This window comes from Rhea pennata, chromosome 26 (assembly GCF_028389875.1).
Source record: "Rhea pennata isolate bPtePen1 chromosome 26, bPtePen1.pri, whole genome shotgun sequence".
Taxonomy (NCBI): domain Eukaryota; kingdom Metazoa; phylum Chordata; class Aves; order Rheiformes; family Rheidae; genus Rhea; species Rhea pennata.
Genome location: NC_084688.1, coordinates 5248653 through 5261940, shown reverse-complemented (window position 1 = coordinate 5261940; position 13288 = coordinate 5248653).

Below are 13288 nucleotides of genomic sequence, written 5' to 3'. Positions count from 1 at the left end.
GATAGGTCCTTTAAGTGAAGGAAGTGTGTTTGCTAAGGTACCTGGGAATTAGTTCTAGTTAAGCTTGGAAGTGAGAGAGCATCTCAAGAGGAGAGGAGCAGGCTCTTAAACAGCCTCTCTGGGGAATGGGGAAGGGAGAAGTGGGGCAGAGCTGTCACTGTGTACATCAGAGAAGGGTCATGCTGGGCAACAGGGCAGAGAGCTGTTTTCTCTTGCCTAGATAGCTCAGTCTGGCCAGCGCTGAGTGAGCTGAGAACAGAGGACGTGGAGCCACATGCAAGCGCAGGGCCCACACGTCTGCCGCAGCCGGGGTTTAGCGTCACTGGCTCGATTGCACTGCAAGGAGAAAGGCTGCCAGGGGGTCTGCAGAGGCACTAGCTGAGATCTGAGCTTATAGCAGTGCTGATTACTTATGCTTTGGGGTCCCTTTTCTTGGTCTGTTAAGAAGTTACATAAACACATCCACTCTGGTGACTAGTGACTCCTCTGCAGCCAGCGCCTGAGCGCTTGAGGGACTCTAGGGTTAGGCGCTGTTCAGAGTAAAAACTGTTTGTGGCACAGCAGTGGGACGGCGGATGGAGTAATTACCATCTCAGTCGTGATTTACTGGTGGTTTGGGGTTGGGAAGCGGCTGCAGATTTTTGGGAGCAAACCTGGTCAAGGAGAGAGAGAGAGAGACTTGTAACCTCAGGATTTTCTCGTCATACTCTGCAATACAAGGGAGGCCAAAAGGTTGTTTCTTAAACCAAGCACGTTATATACATGTGACAGTCTGTGCCAGAAGCAAAATTTTTATAAAGAGCCCATCCTCCCTTCTCAGCAACCAGCTTTCCCTGCCTTAGAAATGACCTGAACTCCCAGAGCTCTCTTAATCTCAGAAATGTTTATGTCTGCCTTTCTTATCTGGGCAGTGCTTTGCAGGGTACTCCCCTCCTGTTTAAAGCTGATCCTAAACATGTAGGCAGGCTTTTAAAGAAACAAAAGCTTTCTGCAAGGAGAAAGGCACTAAATGCGGCTGTGCCCTCTCCTCTGCCTGGCTCTGGCAGTGCTCTGACTCACACTGAGCCACTGCACCTTGCTGAAGAGGTCAGCAGCTTCCTTTTAAGAGATTTCTCCAGCCCCAGTGCTGCTAGGTGGCCAAAGAAGCCCTCTAACATTTGTTACTTTGTGGAAAAGCTTGGTTTTGGCAAGTGTGAAGGCAGTGGGAGAATTGCTATATGGCTGAAAGCACTTGGCACAGGTAGGAGAGCAGAACAGGGTCAGGAGAAGAGCCTGGAAGAGGTGATCCCATAAGGCCCCAGGTGACATATGGCAGGGATTGCAGCATAAAATTCAAGGACAGGCTGATGGGAGAGGCTGTGGTGACAGAGAGCCATAGCACCATCAGAGGAGCTAGGAAGTGGGTGGGAGAGCTGTGACAGTCTGATAAGGTGAGCTCCGTACAGCTCGTGACAGATGCCGGGACAAGCCCCCACGGCAGGGCCCGAACTCATGCTGAGCTGTGTGGTGTGTGTGCCAGGACAAGCTTCAAAGGTTGGAAAAAAGGCTCGTGAGCTATCTGGGTCTCACAAACTACACAGGGAGGCACCACTCTGCCCCTTGTGTGCTCAAGCTGCGAGGCTTGACTGACAGCTGTCTGTCAAGTGAGTTATCACTTACCTCGATAAGGCAAATCACTGTGAGAAGGAGCATGATGACGACAGCCACTGATACTGCCACCAGGAGCCTATTGCCATAGGCATACTCTGGCTTCTTCTGGTACAAAAGAAGAAAAATTCAGGAAGGGAGAGGAGAGACTGTTATTCCTTCCATTCCCCATTGCCCAGAAGGATCATATCCAGTGATATCCAGTGTCTGTCCTACCTTCCCTGCGAGTTTCCTGCCTGCCACCCTGGGCTGGGCTGTGCGGTTGGGGACATTCCCTTCCAGGAAACACCGGCTGGCAAGAGCAGAGGCTCCTGGGTGATCCTGCCTCTCGCTAAGCACCTTCATGAGGAGCCCCATCTTTGAGACCATCTTTGCACAGGCCAGCTGGACCGCTGGCAGGCTGCAGTCCATCCTCAGGGCTCGCGCCATGTGGATGATGAACATCCGCAGGGCTTTGTCTGGGACAAGCAAGCGCAGGTGGTATTTGAGCTTGGTTTCAAACAGGTCTCCTTGAACTGGTGTGGTGGCTGGGCTCTCTGAGCTACTTGGTTTATTGAGGAAATTCATCTCTTCTTCCTTTTGATGCTTCCAGTGTGTTTTGTCAGTTTGATGGATGCCCAGTAAGTGCCCACTTGGAGAGGAAGCCTTGTCTTTAGACTTGTTCTCTAGCACACTCCTTGCAACAGGGTGGCTGCTGTTAACCAATAGGTTATAGAAAAAATGTCCGGCAGTGTTTAGTCTCTGCTCTGCTTTATTTTTTGTTGGTGTGGGCTCTTCCTCTGGATCCTCTGCTTGGTCTCTCCTGTAGAAAAGCTGATTACTTTTACTCAGACATGGGCTCTCTTGCTGATCGTGCTTTTCATAAGTCCAAATGTAGCTATGGCTTGGAGGTGGTTCTTCCTTTCCATCCTCTACATCCTCCATCTCATGCTTTTTTCTGGCTTGTTCCATACCATCAGAGTAATTTTGAATCTTAAAAGACCTGGACAAATGAGAGCCCTCTGCTGGGGAGTATGAAGGGGAATGCTTTGAAGAAGGCATGCTTATTTTCTGATGTCTGAAGACATTGTCAGTGGTGTTTAAGCTCTCAGCTACTTCCCACAGGCTTAATGGTTCATGGTGTAAACTTAAGTCACGCCGCTTTTGCACCCGACCTGTAGCAGTTGTGTTCCTCTCTTCTTCCACTGCTGGGGTGCTGTGCACCTCGCGCCTGTGCATATCAAGCATCAGTGGGAGAGAGATGACGTTCTTCACAGTTGTGATGTTTTTAGCCTTGTGCAACTTCTTCTCAAGCTCAGCCACTAGCACTTTTGCTAGGAAATGGAGTTTCTTCATATCACTTTCACTGGTCCAGCCCATGTGCTGAATGCTGTGCAGCAACAGCATCAATTCCTTATTGTTCTTACCTTCCTGCCTAGACAGGTGCTGAAGGAAATGGGAATTTCTTCTAGAAATGTCTGACTTACTGAGATCAGCATCAGTGCTTGTTAGGTTCAGGACCACTGCAAGAGTTGCAGTTTCATGGCCTCCAAGCAAAGGTTCCTTGGGCTTGAGGTTTAACACCATGGTGGTGTTCAGTTTTCTGGACTGTAACACTTTCATTATCTCTGCTTGCATCTTTGCTACAGAATCTGTGTGAGCTGTTAAACACCAAGAGAGCAGATCAGTGACTCCCACATCACAAGAAACTTTCTGCCAAAGTGCAGGGTCAAAGGTTTACCCCAAACAGCAGGCACTCCTCTTTTAGACAAGGGAGTATGTGAACCAAATGGTGGATGCGTTACAAAGGGGAAGAGTCATCTTAAATCAATCAGATTATCTTACTGGGGCAGAATAGATACATGTTTTTTCTGGTCTCTCCCAGGACTCTTCCAAATCAGTGTGAAACATCCTGGGGGCAAGTGTTTTCTGTGGGAGAATTTTCCACAACTTAATACGAGTCAATGCTGAGCTGTTAAAAATCCCATAATATTTAAAACTAGGAGTGAGCCTGGAAAGCAGAATACCTAAAGACAAAGCGTTTGTCCCTGCTCAGTTGTCCCAAGTAGCTATCTGTTAACTATCCAGTTAATAAAACCTGGGATATTTCACATTAAAAAGCCTCTATGTTGTCCAGCTTCCCGAAGCAGTGGTGGGGCTACAGTCAGAGTGAGCACCTGAAAAAAAAGTGCTGATTCTCTGCTGATGTATATAGCTCCCCTTACCCAAGCCTAGGAGAAGTGGAAGAAGAGGACATTTGACTCAGAGCAATGCAAATAGCCCAGGAGAACTCTTGCCCTGGTATGTGAAGGAAACATGCTGAGTCTGCAGAATTAGAATAAGTAGCACTCAAGAGCAAGCCTACCCAAGGCTGCAAACACAGCCTTATCTCTAATCCTGCCTTGCAGATAGGCTAATGTCAGAGGCAAGATGACATGTTCAAGAATATTTACAGATTATAAAGGTATTCAGGCTTCTTCTGCCGTTAAAATGATAGGAAATTAGTCACCAAAATATCTCTGATGATCTAGCTGTAAGTGGCTTAGGAACCTGCTTTCCCCCAGGCTTGCAATGAAGTTAGACTCACTTGTCTATATCCAGCTTGAAAATGAGTTACTTGGGGACCTTTGAAATGTTGCTCTATCTATTTGCAGAAGCCTATCTTGCCTCCAGTTTGAATATTTACCATGTGCAAAGATCGAGCAGGACAGGGCTTACATTGCACAGACTAGCAAGAGAATAATAATGTCTGGTGTTTGTCTAGTGGCCTACAAGGGAGGTTGGGGTTACTGTCCTCTCTTCTGCATATGGGGAGCAGATTGGCAGTGAGATCAGACAAGTTTTGGAGCCTGTATTTCTCAGGCACCCTCCAATACACCACGCATTAGAGGAGGTTTCTTCAGAACCTGCCTAGGACCATCTGTGTTTGGTTATTGGTCTTGGGGTCTCCAGTGTGTTTGGCAGGTTTGAGGTGCAGCTCAGCATGTGCCACATTTTTGGCACAGTAGGAGCATTACAAGACCCTTTCGCCATGTCCGTGCTGTATTTGGGATTGCTCTCACTGCTGAGCTGTGACTGGCCAAGGTATGGTGCCACTGGAAAGGGTCAGAAGGATGTCAGGGAAAATTTGAAGGGTTTATGAGCATATATTGCCTTCCAGCACCTGGGAGTGGTACTGGGCATAAATGATTTACTTGGCTAGATGAGTTGTGTGCATTGGAAGCTCTTGTGTTTGTTTAGCTCAGCAAGCTATTTCTTCTCAAGATAGAATTTGACACAAAAGATATGTGTAATCGCTAGTAACTTTTCAACTCTTTTTCTTTCTTTCCCCCCCCCCCCCAAGTCACGTGGTTAAAGCCTGTGGCTCAGGGAACATAGACCTTCCCAGGTCTCAATTGAGCTGCCTGCGCTGGCCTTCAGGCCGATTTATAGGCTTCACCTGGATGAAGTTTCTCTATCTGTGCTCAGTGAGCCGTGCTGAGTCTGCCTGGATTTGGCATCCCATGGACTGGTTGGGGGTCACCAGCCTGGACTGATGCCATTGGAGCTGCCAACTTTGGCTGGGAACCCTCACAAGATCCTTCCTCTAGCATCTTTCACAGCTGGAGGAAACCAGGCAAATTTCAGAACTCTACATCAACAGTGTTTTCCATTGACAGCAAACGTACCGCACTGGGGAGTGTCGGTGGTGCATAAATTCTCACAGCGTAACTTGATGGTCTTGCACAGGGTTTCAATAGTGTCTTTCTTCTGACAGAGGCAGCAGGCCAGATCACTGGGGAGTTTGCTAAAGACAAGAGGTTACTGGACAAAACCCCAGCATCTCAATCCATGTCTGTGGGTCCAACTCAGGTAACACACAGAGATAATGCATTCCAGTTGTGCTTGAATATCTTCTACAGCTCCGGAAAATTTATTTTCCCCCCAGTGAAAATTCTGATGGACAAAAATGTACTCCAGATTTCTAAGAGAACTTTCAAGTAGAAAATAGTTTTCTCCAGTGGCATCAAAATGTTGATTTTACTTTCAAAAATAGAACCAATCCCCAAAGGCAATTTGAAACAGAAAAGTACACCCTCGCTTGATTTAAGACTTCCCTTTGAAAACCTGGAAGGCATCACAGAAATGGTGAAATCCTGTTTCTTAGCAGGTGAGTTTGGGGGTATCAAAACTAAATAGCTTTTTCTTTTTATGATTTGTATTGTCTGAGCTGTAATTATGCCTAAGAGCCCAGTCATGGACCTGAGACCCTATTGCTCACTGCTGTTGCTCAAGGGCCTTGAACAGACATTTGTAATATGCTGATGGATACTAGGGAAAAATGAACAGCTCCAGGTGGGCAAAACTTGGGCTTTTTGGAGCTATTTTGATGTTGTAGCAAGCTGATTTGTTTTCCATGCAGACCCCTTGTTGAAGCAATTGTGATTTGTAGGCAGCTGGGACCAAGTCTCCGCATACTCACAGTGTTTCCAAGTGGACTGTTGTCAGGAGGAGAGTGTGAAATGTCTGCAGAGTCACTTGTGTTGCACCCAGGTCTCTGAAAGGATTTGCAAAATTAATTTTTCAGGTTACATTACTGGAATCAACATTACTGGAATTGTGCTCTTAGCACAAGCCCAGATCCCTGATGATTGTGGTGTCATTCACAGAGTCTCCACCTCTGTTTAATCAGTCACCCCAGAAATTCAAAATCCTATTGCCTCTCACCTTATATCTGTTCCTAACCACAGGGTCTAAAGGAAAAAATGATCCTGCGGATCTCGTGGGAGGCTGATGTGAACAGAAGAGATTCCCCAGCTCAAAACCATTTTCTAGCTCTGCCATGAGCACAGCCCATGGTCTGACCCACTCGTTCCCGTGCTTGGTCCTCGTGTTGTAACCCCAGTGTCCAGAGACAGAGCTGGAGGTATGGCAAGACTAACCTTTCAAATGTTACAGTAGAAAGAGAGACTTCAGTGCATTTTGGGTGTACAGATGGACTGCCCAAAGGCCTTGCTCCTTGTGTGAGATCAGGATAGGGCTTTCTGAGTTCGCCCCCAGAGCCAAATAATAAAAACTCTGCTTTGCCCAGCAGACACTGAACTGACAGTGTTCATGGCACAACCATACAGGGAAAATAAGAGAGCTGTCATGATGCCAGTACTCAGTAACCTGCCCAGATAAGACCCGCGCAAAGAGGAAATGCACTGAGCAGAAACAAAAGGGGATCTGTGTGGTAGCATGGCTGCAAGCAGAAAGGACCTCTGCAAAAACCACTGATGTCTCCCTGGCTGAGAAGTCAGGTGGACAACAGCAAGAGCTGTGGGATGCAAGGCATCATCAGCCCTGAGCTGTGGCAGGTCAACTGGGTAAATAGGGTACTGGTAAAGACAAGTCAGTACTTACAGGTATTGGACTGAAGGCAGGTCAAAGAACGATGTGTCATCAATAACGGACAGGGGGTTATGGCTTAGGATCCTGAAAAAAAACAGCAGGCCACTATGACTGGGTGAAGGGAAGGCCCTGCCTTTGGCTTTCTTTTCATAACATTTTCCCCTAGTGTTTTTGCTTGAGAATAGAAGTAAGGTTAGTGAGAACAGGGGGAAGTGAAGAGCTTCTACCAGTTAGACCACTGGTTCTGGTGTCAGTGAGAGGCTCTGGAGCCCAGTGGTAGCCCACAGTTGTAAAAGCCTCAGCCTCAATTTTGGCTGGCACTTGGGTCATAATTGCTGCATTTGGGGAGAAGTAACAACCCAAAGTCTGGCCAGGCCTGAGGGTCATGTCCCCACAGGACCTCCTCTGGGGACAAGGAAGGTGAAGGAGAAAGATGGATCAGGAGGGAAGGAGGTATGGTCTCTGACCCCTTGCTGCCAGGAAGGATCATGTCCCCCTCTTGCTTTGTAGCATCCCTCTGCTGCATTACTTGTCCTCCCTGGGACATGGAGCCAAGGCTTTACATGAAGAGGTGGGTGAGCTTGGTGCAGGGTGGCAGTGGGTACTGCTGGAAGGCATGGGAATGGGGAAACAGCAAGCCAGATGGACACCAGGGGACTGTGTTGGCATGAGTCATGTCCTAGGGAGGACATGAGTGGCGTGGGTACGGGCACATGTTTGGGGCCTATCCATGCATGTCCTCTTATGTACACAGATCCAGATGCCTGGAAAGCCAAGATCAACTGACCCTGTGCAGCAGCCACTGGAGAAATTAGAGATGGTTAATAAACTTACTGTAGAGTAAACCCCCCAGTGGTTCCTGAACTGTATAAAAACAACTAAATCAAAGCAAGTTTCCACTAGATCATTGTAATGCACTTCTGCGATCAAGGGGTTTTCTCTTTGCCAGACTTCAAATTTGTAGCCTTTGAATATCAGAGAGGCCCAAAGAGAATTGTATGTGTTGGATCTGATGTGGAATTACACTGAAATCTCCTTTCCAGGCTCCTCTATACTACGTGAATGGTGTAAAGAGGTTGCACTGTTGATAAGAATCCAGCCCACATTTATGGATGGCAGATGTGGATTTGGCTGAACAATTTTTACTCAAACCTCCCCAAAGAATTTCCTTTCAAGTGGAGAACAAACATAGGAAATTTCAGCCTGAAGATAAAGACTTGGCTCACTGCTATGCATGTGAGGAAGGCTCTGGGATGAAGACTAGAGGCAGGAACAGATGCTGATGGGCTGATTCACAAAATACATCAGGTCCTGATTATCTTCAGCTAAAAGAGTAAAAGCACAAAAGTGCTTCTTTCGGAAAATATAACATCACTTTCTTTCCTCCTCAGCTCACACCTTCTCTTTGCTTTCCTTGACCAGGACTTTGATGTTGTTTTGGACTCTGAACTTCCCGCATTTTCTTAAATTTCCAGTGTCCAAAAGCTTTTACTCTGTTACTACATTCAACTACGCAAAGCTGTGGCCAAGCCCTAGGAGAATTGCCATCCATACCTTCTTCTCCCACCTTATTTGGTGTATCATAGAAAAAGTACTCTCCCAGGAGAGCAGGGAGCCTGTGGACTTTTCCTTATATATATGAACTCTTGGTGGGAAAAATCCTTTGGCTCCTCACTTGCTTCAGATTCTGACAGAAACAGTCATCCTTTCCTCAGAAGAGCTTCTTGGTCAAAGCACATACGGACTAGGCCATATTTTCTTCGAAACTGGTGTCCAAAAGAACAAAGTATCCTTTTGGTGCATGTTTTTGAGCCATTTTGCCTTTTAAATGCAAATACACAAAGTGACATTTTTCACCCAATTTTGCTCCAAATGATGACTTCTTTGGTTGTTGTCGAACAGGTTATTTTGGGGGAGTGGGGGAACTTCTGTTGAAAATGTGAAACTTATGAGGAAAAAAGATATCTTCCACAAAACCCCTTCTCTGGGTGAAACACAGTTTTGTCCTTTTTTTTTTTTTTTTTTTTTTTTTTTTTCCCCAGGGCATTCTGAAGCAGCATACCCACCTCAGATACCACAGCCTCCTGTGTCCTCCTGCCCTCCCTCATCCTCCCTGCCAAATCTCACTCCTGCCTCCCCTCCCTGCAGGCTCCTGGAAGTCCCTAGATAATATCTAAAGTAGGATTCAGTTCTTTACAGAAGGTTTAGCACCTCCTTTCAAAAAGTTTAAGGGGTCTGCAAAATGGAGGCAACTGAAAGCCCTGCAAGGCGCTGATGCAATGAATTCCACCACCCTTAAGAAAGTCTCCAAAGGCTCTAGGCACCTGTGCTAAGGGGGGCCACGACTGTCAAAAGCTGCAGGCATTTGGTGGCATTTGGTGGCCAGCCCCTTATTCATCTCCTAGCTCTGGATACCCACTGGCTGTGGCACAGCATCCTGGTGGAGGGTGCTTCATGCTGGCCTTGCAATCTGGCAGCCTGCAGGTGATCTTGCAACTAACACTGGCCTACAACCAAAGCAAGTCTGCTGTGCTCACGGTCACTGTGGATTCATGCTCTTATCGACCTTTAGACCTTGTCACACTTACAGCTTCTGTAAAAACTGCAACCCATGCCAGGCCTGGAATGTGCCATTCCGGATCTGCGTGATGAGATTCCCACCAAGGTTTCTGGGGAAAGAGAAGATTGCAGAAATGAATCCAGTCTGTCCTAGAGGAAGCTGGTGCTGAGCAATATTGATTTGTAGGAAATATGCAAATCCAAGGTAGAATAGGGAGGAAATGCTCCCACTTTCCCATTTGTTTAACCTGTCACGGAGAGGAAATGAAGTACATATGTGCTTAATCTATTTCTGTCCCAGGATATAGTAAGCCTTCAAGAAATGGCTTCTATTATTGCTGCATTTGCACAGCCACACTATTTCTCATCTTGTTGTGGGTCACCCAGCCATCTGCACTGATCTCTTTAGCTCTGTCTCAGTTAGTCTTTTAGCAGTAGAAATTTAGTCACTGTTCTAAAAATAACAGGAACATTTTCTAGCACAAAAGGGGTTATAAATGTAAACAGACGTCTGTAAATACATTAGAAACATTTTTATAACTCACATAAGCTGCAAAAAAGGAAGTGGCTCAAAAGCACGCTCCTCAATCGACAGGATTTTATTGCAGGATAAATCTCTGTTAAAATTAGAACATGAAATGTTAATTGCATTTGCAGTGTCACGTTTACTTTCCTTTGCTTTGACACTAGCAGTACATATGTTACATGGCTCTGATTTAATGCAGTGTTTATGTTTGATATTAGCTTCCACTGGTAAATAACCTGTGATAACCCTCATAACTGGAGGTGGCTTTCATCTCAGTGATGTTTTTCTAGCTCTGATCCCACCAGAATTATTTTAGGGCTTAATTTGCCCCTATGGGAAGAGAAAGAATCCTCTAGAGAGGCACAGCTCAGCAGCTGAAGAAGCATCTGCATGGACCACACCAATGTGTGACCCTGTGGATGTGCCATAGAGATGCAGACTCTTTTCCCTTGGTACCGTCTGTGCTTTGCTTGTTGAAGTCAGCCAGAAAAGCCTGAACAACACCTCTAGCTGCAAGGCTCGGGGACATGTTGGTAACATCATGTGCAATAAAATTTTTTCTCTTTATCCCTCCCTCCTACACAATATTTTGTGAAAAATTTAGGTTAAAGTGACACTATTAAGGATGCAAAAAATCAAGAACATGAAAGTTTGGAAACAGCACAATAAAGAGCTGCAGGGGTAACCTAAACTCCACTTTCCTGCGCAGTTCTTCTGTAAGATGTGTATAAAGACTCAGCCACTGTGGGATTCACCTGGCCTCGCTTTAGAAATCAAAAGGTTCATTGTCTCAGCCTGAGTTAGCTGCCTGGGCTTGTTCTGCAGTCAACAGTGAGAGAGAAGTATTTTTGGAGAGTGATTCATCCCCTCCTCAGAGAGGTTCCTAAGATTATTTGGGTGAATGGGAAGTGCATGTTCCTTTCCATAGAGAATAAAGAGAGGCTGAACAATTAGCTTAATCCTAAGCAATCATTAGGAATCTAAAATTAGACGAGATGAATGCAGTAGGTTTCTTTGGTAGGAGCTGGCCTCCCTACAGGAGAGAAACTGTTCAGGAAGTCACTTGCAGCTCTGGCCTGCAGGATTTGGACCTCCCACGGAGGCGGCTTCTGTGAGAGCCAGGCGGCTGGGCGACAGGGGCGGGTGGGAGGAACGTCTTTGAATATGTAATCTTAGACATGCTTTGGAGAAGTTTAGCTTTCAGAAGAAGAGGGTGTTTGTAAGCCTGTTTGTTCCAAACTTGACTCATTTAGCCTATAAGGCGCATCCCGCAGAACATGCTTTCAGCTTTCGGATCCTGGATCATTGTTTTCTAAGACCTAGGTCACTTCTGTCTGCTAAATAGACACAAGGAGAGGGGAGCCAGTGTGAGCAATGGGTCTCAGCATTCGCACTGACTCCCCAGCACTGAGATAAAAACCTAGATGCAGCTCTGGGGCTGGCTTACTATAGGAGGTGTTCCAAAAGGCCAAGTCTGCCCTGGACTTGGCTCTTTCCAAGCCAATGTGAGTACTAGAAAACACAGAAATTCCCTTTTTCTGGGAAAAATGCAAGCATGTAAGGGCCACACTCAATAAATGACATTGCAAATGCAAATAGTGGCAGAGCTGAGATAATGCAGTGATCTACAGGTATGAGCAACAAAGGGATTTGTAGGGAAACAACATGTCTTTGTGTCTTTATTTCAGCTACTCTGAAATGTTCACCTCTGTAATGTTAAGCTATTCTGCTGTTAATACAGCCTAAGGAGCTGGGCCGAAAACACGATGCATGTGAGCCTGCTCCAACCAGGGCTTCCCTTGCTGTCAATTTTCTTTTTCACATGAGCATTATTTTTTCCTCTGATGTGAGGTTTCTGCTGATAAAAAGCGCGCACTCATGCATCTAGTAAGACTCAGGTAATCCAGGCTCTGGGCACTAACATCCTGAGCTTTCATAGGAAAATTTATTTTTGCCTCTTAGTCTTTTCTCAATAGTCTGGGGATGAGAAAAGACTATGTGATAGCAGCTGAGCAGAAGACAGAGAATAGGACAGGATTTGGCTCTTCTTTTTTTCACACTTCCTTTGTGCTGCAGCCTCTTACCACACAGGAAAACCTAAGATATGTAAAAAACTGAGCTTAAAGGAGAAAACAAAACCTGAATGCTCCTCTGCTTCCTTGCAAACAGTATTAGAGACAGAGGATTGTTGCAATCTCATGTAACATTGTGTGAGCATGGATGCACATTTGTTTTTCCTCCAGGAAGTGGAAAGATATGGCCCTGAGCAACCTAGCTTTGAAGTCAGCTCTGCTCTGAGCAGGAGACTGGAGAAGAAACCTCCCAGTCTCAGTCTGTCTGGTATTTCAGCACTGGAAGGGACAGTGTGGGCTCCTCTATTTCTCTTTGGCTACCAGAAGAATTTCAGGAAGATAATAAACAACCCCAGAGACTGTCCTAAAAGTAGTCACCCATGTAGGGCTCTGTCTTCACAGCAACAGAGGTCTTTCTGCCCAGATCCTAGCAGAAATATGACATGTGTTGGTTTTGCCTTGCTATAGGTTTTGAATGTCAACCTTAAAGGGATTGTCCTCAGATGAACAGACTGCTAGCCTGTGGGAAGGTACTGTTAATTTGGGGTTGACTGCAAGTCACCCAGTGTGCACCATTTTGTCTCCACAGGGATCCTCCCACCATGCTCCATTGCAGCAGAAACACTCAGCACCAAGATGGCCCTGTTTTGCGTGAATGTATCCTGAAATAGGGGAAAAATAAGGCATATTTGTTTGAGCGTCAAAGGGGGGGTTGATACTGTGCTCCTCCCAGTGCACACTACATGGCAACAGGTTGGTCTAAGCCTTCCTCTGCCCTCAAGGCAGGGGACAGAAATGGTACATACAGGTGCTTCAGCAGGAGCAGACCCTCCAGCGAATGCCTCCCTACTGTCTTCAGAGCGTTGTCTTGGAGAATTCTGGAATGAGACAAAACAAGCATTTACTGCCACACCAGCTGCTCTACGGGAGGAAAAAGGGTTTTCAGGGGAATATTGTGCAGCAGCTTTACTAAAGTATCTCTCTGTTTCCCTGAGTCACCACAGGAACCCATACTACCCATCTCAAGACTAGACACTTGTTCCTGTGTTGCTGAAGCAAACTGTAGCCTGATCATTGACTAAACAGGCACAGGGATTGAAACCACCAACCTTTCCCAAGAGGGACATAGCTC